Source organism: Solanum stenotomum, chromosome 3 (assembly GCF_019186545.1).
Source record: "Solanum stenotomum isolate F172 chromosome 3, ASM1918654v1, whole genome shotgun sequence".
Taxonomy (NCBI): Eukaryota; Viridiplantae; Streptophyta; class Magnoliopsida; order Solanales; family Solanaceae; genus Solanum; species Solanum stenotomum.
In genome coordinates, this window is record NC_064284.1 from 62,969,468 (window position 1) to 62,983,670 (window position 14,203).

Here is a 14,203-nt window from a genome sequence, read left to right on the forward strand (position 1 = left end):
TCGTTATCTATGACTAAAAGAGAAACAGTTTCATCTAGCACCATATTCTTTAGTGGTGACTGAAGTAAGAAGGTGAAGAAGAAGAAAAAGTTTTAAAAAAAAGAGTGGTTGAACGTAATACACTTCATTCAGCATTATTTATATATGTGTTATTAATTGATTCTTACCATGTGTAATTTTAACAATATCAATAACATATTTAGTATAATTTCATAAATCGATCGAAAAAAGATGCACACTGATTTTCTATCTTTGTGGAATATAGATATTATTTTTTATAAACGTTTTATGCTCATTTTGAAATAATAAATAGTTTTTACTTTATCAATGTATTTTAATATGTTATGATTGATAACCTACTTTATAATCTAGATATTTTACTCACAATGCTATAGCAAATACAATTATATTTTAGTATACTATATTTTAACATGTGTTATTTGAATTTTCTCGTGAATATTATTATCTCTAATCTTATCTAGTCTTGTATGACAGTATATTTATTTTATTATTCACTTTTTTAAGATCATTTTGTGAATGTGTTGGACTTAAACAACTCAATATTCATTCTCGTATAACTTATAATTATTCTATAAAATCTATCTCACTTGAATATACATGCATTCTTCTGTCACATAACACATGATAACGATGTTTAAGTTCATTATTCCAAAATATAGAATTATAGATGAAGACTTTACACGTGAAACTAAAATTAGATTATTAAAATGGAAACTTAATCTTAAATAATGTATTAAAATGATTTTTTTTAAATAAATAAATTGTATATATAGAGGGGGTAGGGGACATGGTAAACTGGTCCATGCCTAAAAAATTGATAATTTACTACTCCTATGTATATAGTCCTAGGAGGACTTGGTTTAGGAGGGGACCAAATTCTTTTTCTATGAAACCTATAGATTTTATTATAAATTTGGATATATAGATACTCTCTTTTTTGTGTGAAAAAAGATTTTCCCATGATTAAAGAAATCAATCATAGTTCTTTGGAGACATCAACAATTCCAATGTTGAATTGTTTGGAATCTATTTTGACAATAATTTATAGCTAGTGATGACTGCATCAGCCTAGCTGTTTAACTCGTATTTAATTATAGATTTTGAAGTTAAAATTTACGTATTTAAAATTATAATTTTTAAAATTGTGTTTGAACATGCATTTTACTTGATAACTTTTAAAATTTGTTAAGTCGAATAACCAGTTTTTGAGAATTTGAAAATATTTTAAAGAATGAACTCTAATGTGATTTAAATATACAGTCAAATGCTAATTTAGATTGAGTTAAATATATAGTAATAAAATAACTTGTTACGATATTATCATTTTTTTAACACTTTCAAGGTTGGATATATAATTTTATCCACTTAATTCTATTGAATTAAATTCAAACAGCCCCTTAACATTCATAGTTTATCAAATATTTATTTTATAGAGACCAAACAATATTTTCTTTTATTAAATTTAAAAGATCAAAATTAATTAAAATTGCTCAAAAATTTATTCAATCAATCATTATAAATATACATCAAACACTAGGGACCATATTTTTGTCATTTTACCATCAAATTAAACTCACATCAAATATCTTTTTTCGAAAACGGTCGACATATAGCAAGGACCAAAGACATTTGAACTTTGTTTAATTTAGTATAGGATAAAATTGCAATCAAAGAAGTGCAAGGTTTGAATTTGAGATACGAGTTCGATAAAATTTAGTAATTTTAGTTTGAATTCTATATTTATATTAAATATTTTACTTTAATATACATTAATATATGTCCCAACGCAATTATTATTTTATTCTTCTATTTAATTCCATAAATTCAAAATTCAAAATTAATCGCGATTGAAGTGGAGTTCGAAACTCATGGACATACTCATATAGACTGGAATAGTTAAAATTAAGGTTAAACTTATTGACAATTTCTTAAAATTGTTAGTAAATTTCATATGAATACTTAAATAATGTCTCAATGAAGCACTTGAACACATGATAAAGTGTTTCTATATAGACACTTCTAACTCATACTTCAAAAAGTTTCCGCAAGTATTCTCAAGTGCGCTCATTACGTAAACAAACTATTCATATTTTTATTTCTCCTCATTTAATTATACACATAACATCATCAATGAAAACAAACCTATGATATTACGACTTGTTGAAGTTAATGAGCATATTTGAATAAGGTAAAATATTTTAAGGAAAAAATCTTTTGGCCAGAATGGTATTTTACTTATGTTATTTTACCTTTTTGAACATTTTTACCTTTTCAACTTTAATACATTTTAATTAAAAATGGAAAAAAGATCAATTTATTTTAAATTTTAAAAAAATATTAAATTTTTTTTAAATTTCTGGCCATTTAGCATTACCCTATCCATATTTTAAATTCTTAAAGTATCTACTAAATGGGCTCTACCTTGAAAACATGCACATAAGATTTTACAAAATTTGAGTTGAAGTTATTTAATGCAAGTACTTTATGAAGTATTCAAATGTTTAATCAAAAACAAATCATACATAATTCAAATATCTAAATAAAATATATTAATTTTTTTTAAAAGTTATCTATATATTCCAAAAATAAATAAAAGAAAGGTAAGTGCATCTTTCCTCTCATATCTAAGTGGACGTTTTCTAATACGTCGTACTACTTTTGGTCAAAAAGTAAGAAAAAGAAAAGTATATGCATACCTAATATAATAGACCTATATTTTCATTTGATAAAAAGCAATATGTTGTGGCCACTAATTCCTCCCCCCCCCCCCTCTCCCCCTCCCCCCCGCCCCCCTTTTTCTTTTTTTTTTAAGAATTCACACTTTTTTATTTTTGGAAAGTATACTGAAAAAGATTTAGGAGAGGGAGAAAAATACAGTGTATATAGCCACTCACCATGAAAAAACAAACACATAGTGGAGCACTTGGACGGATTTAAGATTTTCACCTAAGAAATTAAAAAAAAAAATTAAACTTGAAATCTTTCGATCCGTAGAGGGTTAACAAGTTATGGAGTTGTTTGGACGTAGAATTGTTTTCCCTTTTTTTTATTTCAAAACATTGTTTGATTCTATATATTGATTTTTTTGTTAGTTTCTGAAGATGAATTTTTCAAGTTTGACAAATTGATTTTTACTTTAATTTGATAGGGAAAGGAGAGATGGTTCATATGAGGTTATTTATAGTGACGGGGCCATATAGAGTGAAAGATGATCAGTTGAATACGATGAATTAAAAAGTTATGTTGTGTATTTGTGAAATCAACTATTGATATTTATTTTAGATCGAGTCAGATAGTTACCTACAGACAGTTGCGACCCTTACCAAACCCAAAACATATTTGAATTTCCCAAAAACTACAAAGACCAGTAGACCACATTTGAACTGGCAAACTCAGAAGTCAGAAGCATTACTATTTTCTACATATATATTGAGTTGGAATATCATTAACTAATTGCCCAACTCCATCATCAAATATTACTCTTTTCATCTCAATTTATCTAGTATTATTGAAATTTTGAGATTTGAACTTCTAACTTTGATTATGAATTCGAATATAAAAACTTTAATTTTTTTTAAAATAAGGTTTATATATTTAAAAACTATGTTAAAAATAATATATAAGTCACAACAATTAACAGCGTAACGTAAAATATTTAAGAGATATACAAAAACAAAATCAAGTCAAAGAAAAACTTGGTTGACTTACAAAAGTCGAATTGTGCTACATAAATTGAGACGGAGGGAGCAATAATATAGAGTTGGCTATGGCCTGCATATTTAGTACTATAGTCTAATATGGTACAATAGACTTAAACCTTTCACACGTTGTGGGGAATACAAAGATTTTAGTGAAAGATATTCAAAGATTTGGAACAACAACCCTTCATTTCATGGTAAAATACTTTTGTAATATAGTAAGTAGGTGCTGTGTAAAGTAGGTGGCAACCGACAAATGATTCAAAATTAATAAACAATTGTTGGATCAGACGATTCAAGATTTGAAGTTTGCGAGTGTTAGGTATTGAAGTTCATAAATTCTGGAATTTATGATATGTACATATTCATGAATAGAATTTTTCAAGTAAATATATAAGACATAGATCAATGTTATTGAATTTTGTCGAAATCATATTGTTTACCCCAAAATTCGTTATTCTGATTAATAGTAGAATTTGTAAAAAATTGTTGTTTACAACTACTTTTCTTATTAATTGTTATGTTTTTTCATTGTTTTCTCTCTTTTTTTTTACTTAGGTTTGATGCGTACTTGAGCCGAGTGTCTTTCAAAAAGCTCCACGAGATAGCAGTAAGGTCTACGTACATTCAACTATTCTTAGATCCCACCAAGTGAGATTTCACTGAGTATGTTATTGTAATAGTAATAATAGAATTTGTAAAAAGAGAATTAAATGAACGTGGTTTAAGGTCGATCAAATTCAATTTCTATTTTTTAGTTAAATCAACAAAATAGAGATCGAGTACAAGTACGCAGATTACTCAAAGGAAAAGGAAAATACAAGAATGAAGATGGTCGAGAGTCATTTTTCATTAAAACTATAGAAACAAACAGAAGTAGCAATATTTTAGAGAGTTTTTCATGCCTTCTCTTCTTCTAAGGGGGTCCATTTTATAGGCCGAAAAGTCAATGCTACGCTCAAATGTGAAATGACTACACGCTACTTCTAAAAGGCTACCTAATAGTATGTGCATGAGTATTGGCATTGGGCTCAAGGATGATTGAGTGCAAGTTGGTGCCAAGCTCGAAGCTAACTGTTGATCTGCCCAAGGGCAATTCATTATGAAGAAGCTTTAGTTGTAAAGTGATTTTTTTTCTAAGAAGAGGTCTTTCAGGTTAGTTGATTATAGAGCGCATTAATTTTGTAGAGACAACACTGGTCTAAGTCAAGCTAAGGGCCGTGATCCCATGATTTTCTCAAGCTAAAAGGTAAGAAGGAACAATATCTCCTTGATTTCGATTTAGCCATGTGTCATAGTCTTGGTCACCGACCTGTTTGCCAAGCGCAATTTTTACCATATACACATACTTCTCAAGTTAGCTTTGTCCTCGCATTTGGTGCACTACTCTCCTATTATGTATGTGGCACAAGTAATGAACTATGCCAAATATATTTTATTATCGTATACAGTTTAATCATACATTCTTAATAAAAGTCTGTCTTCATAATTTGAACTAGCTTGTGGCCTTTTGATTATAAGATGACAACTCTTATTGTTGTGCTAATTAAAGCTCTGTTTCAACAATTCATGAAACCTAATAAAGGTCAATATAGTTTAGTGGATTTGAGATATGGTCAATCACATTATAAGATATTTTGAATGTAGTCTTACATTATATTTTTATAAAAAGTTCTACGTATTTTGTAACTCAAACTCATGACTTCCTAATCACTTTTAATTTGAGCCATTGAAAAATAATGATAATATAATCACCAAATTCAAGTATCTACCCAACACTAGGCTTCTAGGATTTCCTGAGTAAGAAATACAATAGTGGAGTGAGCTTGGCATACTAGGTTGCCTATAACATGCAATTTGGTACAACAAACTTATACACTATAGTTAATGCAACTCATTTCCTTGAGGCGAGGGTCTATAGTTAATGTCTTGTCATGTAATATTTGAGGTTGAAATAAACTTAATATATGTTATTTTATTTCAATCTCAAAATACTTGTCATGTTTTTATTTATTTAGACGCCTCTTAAGAAATTATTAATTAAGAAGGGTGTTTAATTATTTTATCCATATTTATATATTAGATAGAATTAATTATCTTTATTAAATATGTACTCTGTTTACTCTATCTATGTACCATAATTGAAGTGTTTATATCTTCAAAAATAATTTTTTTAAGTAAAACGAAAGAAAATAATAATTTAATTCTGTCTTGAACTTCTAAAATGCTTATAAATATTTTAATACGGACAATAAACATTTGGGCACAGAGAAAAAAAGAAGCTATATATAAAGGTCAAGTCTATGGGACAGTTGATTGAGGAATAAGTAGTGACATTATATGGTTGTTGAAAATCTCACATCAAATAAATGTATGAAATATTTAATTAAATATTGGAATTCCCAATTACATTATTTATCAATTTTCTAATATAAAATGTTTACAAATATTTTTAATAAGGTCTAAGCAAAAGATATTGAGTTTGTCTGAATCCTTAAGTAGTACTCAACCTCCACTCCTATCTACATGTAATGACCCTTTTGGTCGTTTTGAGTACTAGAGTTTTTTATTTCATAAAATACTTTTTAAGAGATGGATATTTTGGACTATTCATAACTACAATTATGAAATTAGTGGGATAATTTTAATAATTAATTTAGTTGATGGTTAAAGAAGATAGAATTAAAATTAATAGAGGGTCACTTTTACCACTTTTATAATTTTAAGATATACAATTAGGGTGATAACTGACATGTATGTGAGTTCTTCCGTATTGCAATTCAATTGGGTTTCCATAGAAAATATTGTTGGCAAATTACATATATAGTATATTGAGTAAAGGCTAATGAATTGAATTTGGTTATTGTGGTGGTGTAATTAATTTAATAATTGGTTGAGTAGCAGTAAGTGAAGTCCATGGTTTAAGCATAAAGTTGATTGGCTTGGTTGGTGGGGTGCAACATAATTAATTGGATTCACTGCATTCATGAATTAAAGTGTCGATTGTTATTTATTTATTATGATTATTTTATATTATAAAGTGAAGTGTGCATATGTATAGTATTGTTGTTAGATGAATGATGAGAAAAAAGTTAGGCCAACCATTCATGTTGTAAAGAATTGGAATTGAGAAAGAAAGATGGAATTAGAATTGCAATGCTAAGGTTCCAATTTGTCTTACTGCGGTGGTGTTTTGAAACTTAGAGTGACGACTCTTATTGGTCCTTATGCCTAATTATGGCTGATTATTAGGTTGAGTAATGCTTATAGTTTTAAACCACTATAAAGATGTTAGTTCTGCCATTCATTTTGCAGTACGCCATGGTTTGCTAATCAACTAGGTTTGAGATTAATTATTTACTTTGTTATATAGGTAATTAAATATAAGGTATAGTATATTATATGAATTACATTAAAGTTATGCTAAATGGAGGAATAAGATTTATTCTTGGGCTTGAATTTGAGGAAATTGACTATAGAATTGGATGAGTTTTGGATCTAGGCTAGACATATAGTAGCATGAGTGTTTATATACTCTTTAATTTACAAGTGTTATATATATATACTTGATAGATTGGAAAGGTTCGGAGACGTTAAGGAAATGGAAGGCATTGGAGAAGTAGCTTGCTTGACTTCGGTTCTTCGGTGGAGGTAGGTTATGGTTTATTTTATTTGATAGATAGACTCTTAATAGTAATTGATATGCATTGAATGATATTGTAAAGTTCTCTATGTACTTGATTGTGTGATTATGTAGCTTGGTTATGTGGTTTGTGATTGGTCTGAAATCCTGAGACCGTGAAATTTATAATCTTGAACCCTCTCTATCGAAGTGATGCCTTGAATAAAGAAGGCTTGATGAAATATTGTTAATAAATTGAAAAGTGGTGATAATAAATGATAAATTAATGATATTATTGGATCGGAGTGTCACGTTTCGACACGGTATAATTGGATCGGAGTGTCACATTTCGACATGGTATAATTGAATCGGAGTGCCACGTTCTGACACGGTATTATTGGATCGAAGTGTCACGTTCTGACACGGTATAATTGGATCGGAGTGTCACGTTCCGATACGGTATTATTGGATCGGAGTGTCACGTTCCGACACGGTATAATTGGATCGAAATGTCACGTTCTGACACAGTATAATTGGATCGGAGTGTCACGTTCCAACATAGAAACATTAAAGGAAAAAAGATATTGAATTAACTTAATATACTCAATCTCAAAGAACTCAATTCCCAAATTGGTTTGGTTTGGAGGCATGAATCCTCATGTGTGATCTTGATATTGTTGACTGATTACGTACTTACTTTAGTGTGGTTGACACTGGTTCATGTGTTTGTTGCTTGCCACCTGCTAAATGTCATAGTTGATTTTATACTATTATTCATTACATATTAATTTCTATTTTGGGTTGGCCGATGGTATCTACTCAGTACATGTTGCCCTGTACTGAGCCCTACTTGTATTTTTCTTTGTTTTCTTTTGTGGAGTGCAGCGAGTGTATCAGTGACTTCGACTCGCCCTCAGCTCTAGCCAGTCTCCAACACATCAGGTTCCAGGGTGAACTATTCATTCCAGCTCGTGTTGGATTCTCTTGGTCATGGCATGATGTCCTTAGTTATCGGACATAAACTATTTTATTCATTTATTTTGGTGTCTTTAATAATCTTAGACTTAGTATTTGAAGATTAGATGTCATTGATGTGATGACTTTCAGATTTTGGGGATAATAAGTGTTAGACTTTAGAGGTTTATTTGATTGGTTACTTTAATAAGTTTTGAGCTTCCGCATTATTGTTGTTATTCATAATTGAATTATTGGTTTATGTTGGGGTTTGGATTCCTTGGTTCGCCCACTTAGGAGGTTAAGTGTGGGTGACACTCACGACTCATTTTGGGTCGTGACACTACATGAATTATACCCTAGTTCATAAATCATAATTAGCACCAGTAAATTTTCATTTTAGATTAAATTAGGTAGTTTAATCATATCACTAAATATGTCAATTAATAGAACACAATTTCGAAACCCTTAATTACTAATGATGTTTGAGAAATGGCTGACAAAGATTTAAGGTTAAAAAAAAAAAAAAAAAGGAGGGTCATAATCAAAATCATAATCCTAAGAGATTGTGATTTTTTTTGCTTAATTATAGTGTTTTTTTTTCTAGTTATTATACATTAAAAATTTCTTGTTTCATAAATGTAAAAAGATTAAGGTGATAAACTTGAGTACTTGACTATCATTAAAATATGGAAGTGCGATTTGCTGTATTTCCAACATCATCATTATCTACATTCTACAATAAGGTATTATTCTTAGTAGGGGTGTTCGTGGTTCGGTTTGGATCAGTTATTGATTAAAATCAAAATCTAATCAATCTAGTCGTTTTTTTAAATTTCTAAAATCAAACCAAATCAAACGAAAAAGATATCCGTCGGTTTGGATCCGTTTTTCTGATTTATTCGGTTTGAAAGTAATAGTTTTTTTTTTGAGGACTTACGTCGATAGACACAAACACCTAGCACATGAACAATCCACATTAAAACTATTTCGGTTCAATTAAGCAATTAAGCAATACTAGAGCTATCATTACACGAACAAAGTATTTCAATTAAGAGAAAATTTGACTATTTTATGTGAAGTAGAGTGGTAAAGACTAAAATGGATTTTGATGGAATTGGACTTAGGATTGTTATAGTTGGGAGTGTTGGGCATGAGAAAATTATAACGTTAAAAATTTGAGTTAATTAAAATTTAACAAAATATTTATATTTTATTTATGAATAAAATATAAATAATTAAAGAATTTATATATCTAATTTATCGGTTCGGTTTGGTTATTTTTGCGGTTTTATTTTAGTAAAATCAAAATCAAACCAAATAATATGGGTTTTCAAAATTTAAAATCAAACCCAACCAAATATCGGTTTTTTTAATCGATTTGGTTTGGATTGCGGTTTGGTTTGTTTTTTTAACCATAACCATGAACAACTCTAATTATTAGTATTATTTTTAGGAGAAGAAGGTGTACTTTTATATTGAGTTTATTTCATTTTTATTCAATGTCAAAGTAAAATTAAATTTATTCCCAAGTTAGTTAAAAGAACATATGAATGATATTATGTTCTTGTGGAAAAGACTGATATTCAATTTATAGAAGCAATTCAAAATTTTCCTTTAAGAAAATAATAAATATAAAATAGTTCTTTCAGTCAAGAAAATTTTTTCGAAACAAAACAAAATTACAAAAGAATTCAGATAAAATTGAAAATTTAGCACAAATCCTAATACAAAGAACTTGATCCTATTGAGTCTTATATATCCATACTATTCTTGAGTTGTAATAGTTAAATTTTCGTAATCGTATACGTATTACATTAATAGTATTTTGTATTAGGTCTTGATTTTACATGATAAAAGACTTTATAGAGTGGATAAAATTAACCTCATAAGATATGATTCATGATTAAATTTGTCTACCAATATAAAAGATATATTTCACATTTTTAATTGTCAAAGATTTGTTGTGTGGTAAGGTTAAGGTTTTTAATTTGGATATGGCATAATATATTGCTAATGATGATTTTTTTAATAAAAAAAAACATGTCTGGTTTTCTAGACAACCTCTAGGCAAGACATTATTAGATTATATTGAACCACATAACTATTTCTTTCAATTATTTCCTCATGCATTTTTGTTTAAATTTATATCCCATTGTTGGAAACTTTTTAGTGTAATCCATTATGCCAAATAATTTAACTTCAATTGGATAAATTATTTAAAATGAGGCCACAAGCGACCTAATGAATCTAGATATTGTAGTAATGTGAATGTAATGATATTATTTGAGACGGAGCATATGTGCAAAGTAGTAAAGTGTAACTAATGTAATTCGCGATGAAGTCTACAATAAGGGATTTAGAACTTGAAACCTCCAACATAAAAGCTCCAAGCTCCAAACTCAAACCTCTGGGCCATTCGAAAGGTTGAGTTTCTCAATTTATTTTTATTTATTTATTTTCTTTTCATCTTATTAGATGAATGTTATTTTACATAGGATTTTCATTTTGAATGTTTTATTTCACTGGTTAATTTTTCTAAATGGTCACTCAATTAATATTGATCAGGGAGATAAATAACAATAGCTAGCCAAAAAATAAATCAAAAGACATATGCACTACTTACTAGTAATACCATCAAATTTTTTGATGAAATCGTAAATACTCCTTTTAATTTAAATAACAAGTCTCGAATTGAGTATTGAATATATATGTATATAATGTATATTGTATATTGTATATGTGTATATTGTATATGTGTGTGAATTGTATCATTAACAAAAGCTGCCCTGCAATAACACTTTATCCCCAGAACAACAAGAGTTTGCTTGAGAGGTGAACGGTTATGCTATAAAAAGTATAGTTCCGCAACAACAACAACATATGTAATGTAATACTATAAGTAAGCTCCGAAGAAGATAAAATGTATGTATTCCTTACTCTTATCTTCCTTGTGTGAGGTAGAAAGACTATTTTATCATAGACCCTCGGTTCAAGAATTGTAACTCCATAAGTAAACTCAGAAGAAGATAAAATGTACGCATACCTTACCCTTATCTTCCTTGTGTGAGGTAGAAAGACTATTTCGCCATAGACCCTCGTTTCAAGAATTGTAACTCCATAAGTAAATTCTAAAGAAGATAAAATATACGCATACTTTTGTTTTATTTAAAAAAGATATGTAAAGGGAAAATGACTGAGATTTTTGGAGAATCGATTAAACTTATAGTTGAAGAGAAATCGAATTTCCAAAAGAACAGAGTCGCCACTTAATTTTTAGTAAAAAATCAAGAAAAAATATAAGGTTTTCAAAAGATTTAAACAGATAAAATCAATTGAAAATAAAAGGGTTCGAAGTTCAATGTACATTCCGAGAAGGTGTTAGGCCCTCGAAATGTCCGCTAACTTGCGGTTGACCGGCGATTTGACTAAAATGACTTTGACTAATTTTGAGAAAATATTAACTAAGAAAATTCATTTCATTTTTTTTATTTATTTATTTTTTGGGGGGGGATAAAATAAATTAAAAGATTTTAAGAATATAACTCATATGACTTTCTTTTGGGGAATTTAATTAAATAAAACCAATTCAAATAAAAGGTTAGTCAAATACAAATAATCAAATAAATATCGTTATACCCCATTTTAACTCGAAGTTCAAATGGTGTACAACATATTGGTGAATCTTAAAACCATTTTAAAGAGTCGCCACCTGATTATGTTAAAGGTGAATTAGGACACCTATTTTGCTGAAATTATACTAAATTAACTCTATATTAAAATTTACTTAACCTTGTGAGATTCTAGGTAAGGGTTCTAATTTATATTAAAGGGAAGGGGTAAGACATCCTTTAAAATCTGTTAAAAACAATTAACCGGCCAAACTTATGTTAATTAATTAGGCTAAGAAAAGTGATTGATTTTCTTACTTTATTATTTATTCATTTTTTTAAAAAATATAATAATAATAATTAATACTTAGTATATAAGAAACAGGATGACACGGCTATATGGAAAGTGTGTAATCAAATTTAGAGCAAGACACGGGCAGAACTAGTTATTAACAATATAAGAAGTTGGAAAACTAGCACACAACTTAAAGTCAAAAATGTAGGAAAGCCGTTTTGTCTTTTTACGAGTTTTAATTATGGTCTTGCCAAAAGAAGAAGATGGGTCACTTATTTTTTAAGTCTTTAAAATAAGAGTTTTATGTGATGAGGGAAATGTCTCATAGCTTAAAGAAACCTCCAAATTAAGTACAACTACTAGTTATATATTAGAGAACATATAAGTAAAGCCAAAAACACTAATCACATCAACACAAATAAATTAAACAAGCTGAAGTAATTAAAGGTTATGCTTGGCTCTAACAGAAGAAAAGATTATCTCCTCCGTTAGTCGATGTATGAACAAGTATGAAGCAGGAAAAAGTAAGGATGTGCAAGTAATATAAAATAATCAAGAGCCATGTAAGCTCCATAAAAGATTTTTCCTTCTGTAGGTTGGCTGTCTTAACAAAATAGAGATGAACGAGGGTGATAATAAATGGAATCTGTACATTAGCGACCTTATCGAGTCTCAAGTGAAACTCTTCGGCTCCAGTGTTCATGCAAAATAGATAAACGAGATAAAAATGATTAGAAAATAGTATACTCTCGATCAAACATGTGAGCTAGATAATAAATAAATTATGAAGTTCACAGACTTGTAAATTCACATCAAACAAACATTTCTTTTCATTAGTGTTACATTAGTAGTCATTGCGAGTTTATACTAATTCAAGCATTCAAAAACAAGTACATATATTCAAATGAGATAGTTATTCTCAATGTAAACTTTCCAAACAGAATCTCAAAGTTAGATATGATATGTATAGAAATAAATTCTTGACTCCAACTATGGCCATGTTTAATAGAGAGTAAAAGAAAAACAAAGAATTAGAATTTGATGGAGCAATGTTCAGATACTAGAAAGTGATTCATGTACATATAAACATAGAGCAAAAACTGCAAGTTTTGAACTATATATAATTGTCATGTTAATGCAAAATAACAGAAAATCTAACATGGATTCCTAAACTAATACAAACATACTAAACAGAAGGGTAGGATATAACAAGGAAAAGGTGCCGAGATTACCGTTTGTGGGGCAGCGAACTAAGACAACGAGTAGAGGACGATGGTTTTTCCACCACGAGAAACTTGAACACGAACAATAGTCGAGGAACCGGGCAGAAGTCCTAGCAGTTCTCGATTCAGGAGCGTATTTCGAGTGTATTGCTACTTGTTCCTAAAGGTTGTTCTTCGTATTTCTGCCAAGAAAACTTACCTTGTATTTTGTTCAAAAATAAAATAAAATCCTCCTGTCTTCTCCCCTCTCACAGTGAATAAGAGCAAATATATCTTCTTTTTGGTTTCCTCCCAACCCCTTTTTCCCTTCTGATTTTTCTCCCCAATTTTTCCGATATTTTCTTCAACGCCCAAAATTTTTCCGTTTTTTTTTTTTCACAGTGAACAGCCAACAAATATATAGAAGGGAGAATCGGCTTCGAAAAAAATAGGGGGAAAACGGACCTCAAATTTTTCAAACCAAAGACCCAATTCAAAATTCAAAAATCAAAATCTTTCACCGATTTGGACAAACACCCTTTTTCTGAAAATTTGCCCCATTCTAGAAAAGGAAAAGGGAGATGGACGATTGGGATCGATCCCATCGTCCTGACGAGCAACGTGGATCCATCTCAAGACGAGCAAGGACGAAGCCGTGAAGTTGTTGTTGTCGTTGACGTCGTTTTCTGGGTTAAATGCTTTGAGAACGTTGTATGTTGCTAGAATCTTTTTGGTCAATGGAAAGTGGGCCAGGTCTGGGAATTACAAAGGTGGGATTTGCTGGAAATAAAAATGGGATG

General features: G+C 29.5%; 1 protein-coding gene across 3 annotated transcripts in view; it reads left to right on the top strand.

Annotated features, from left to right (window-relative positions):
• LOC125858581 (HMG1/2-like protein) overlaps nucleotides 1-14,203 on the top strand; it is a 377,596-nt gene that overhangs the window by 350,614 nt on the left and 12,779 nt on the right. The gene's annotated exons all lie outside the window — the stretch shown is intronic.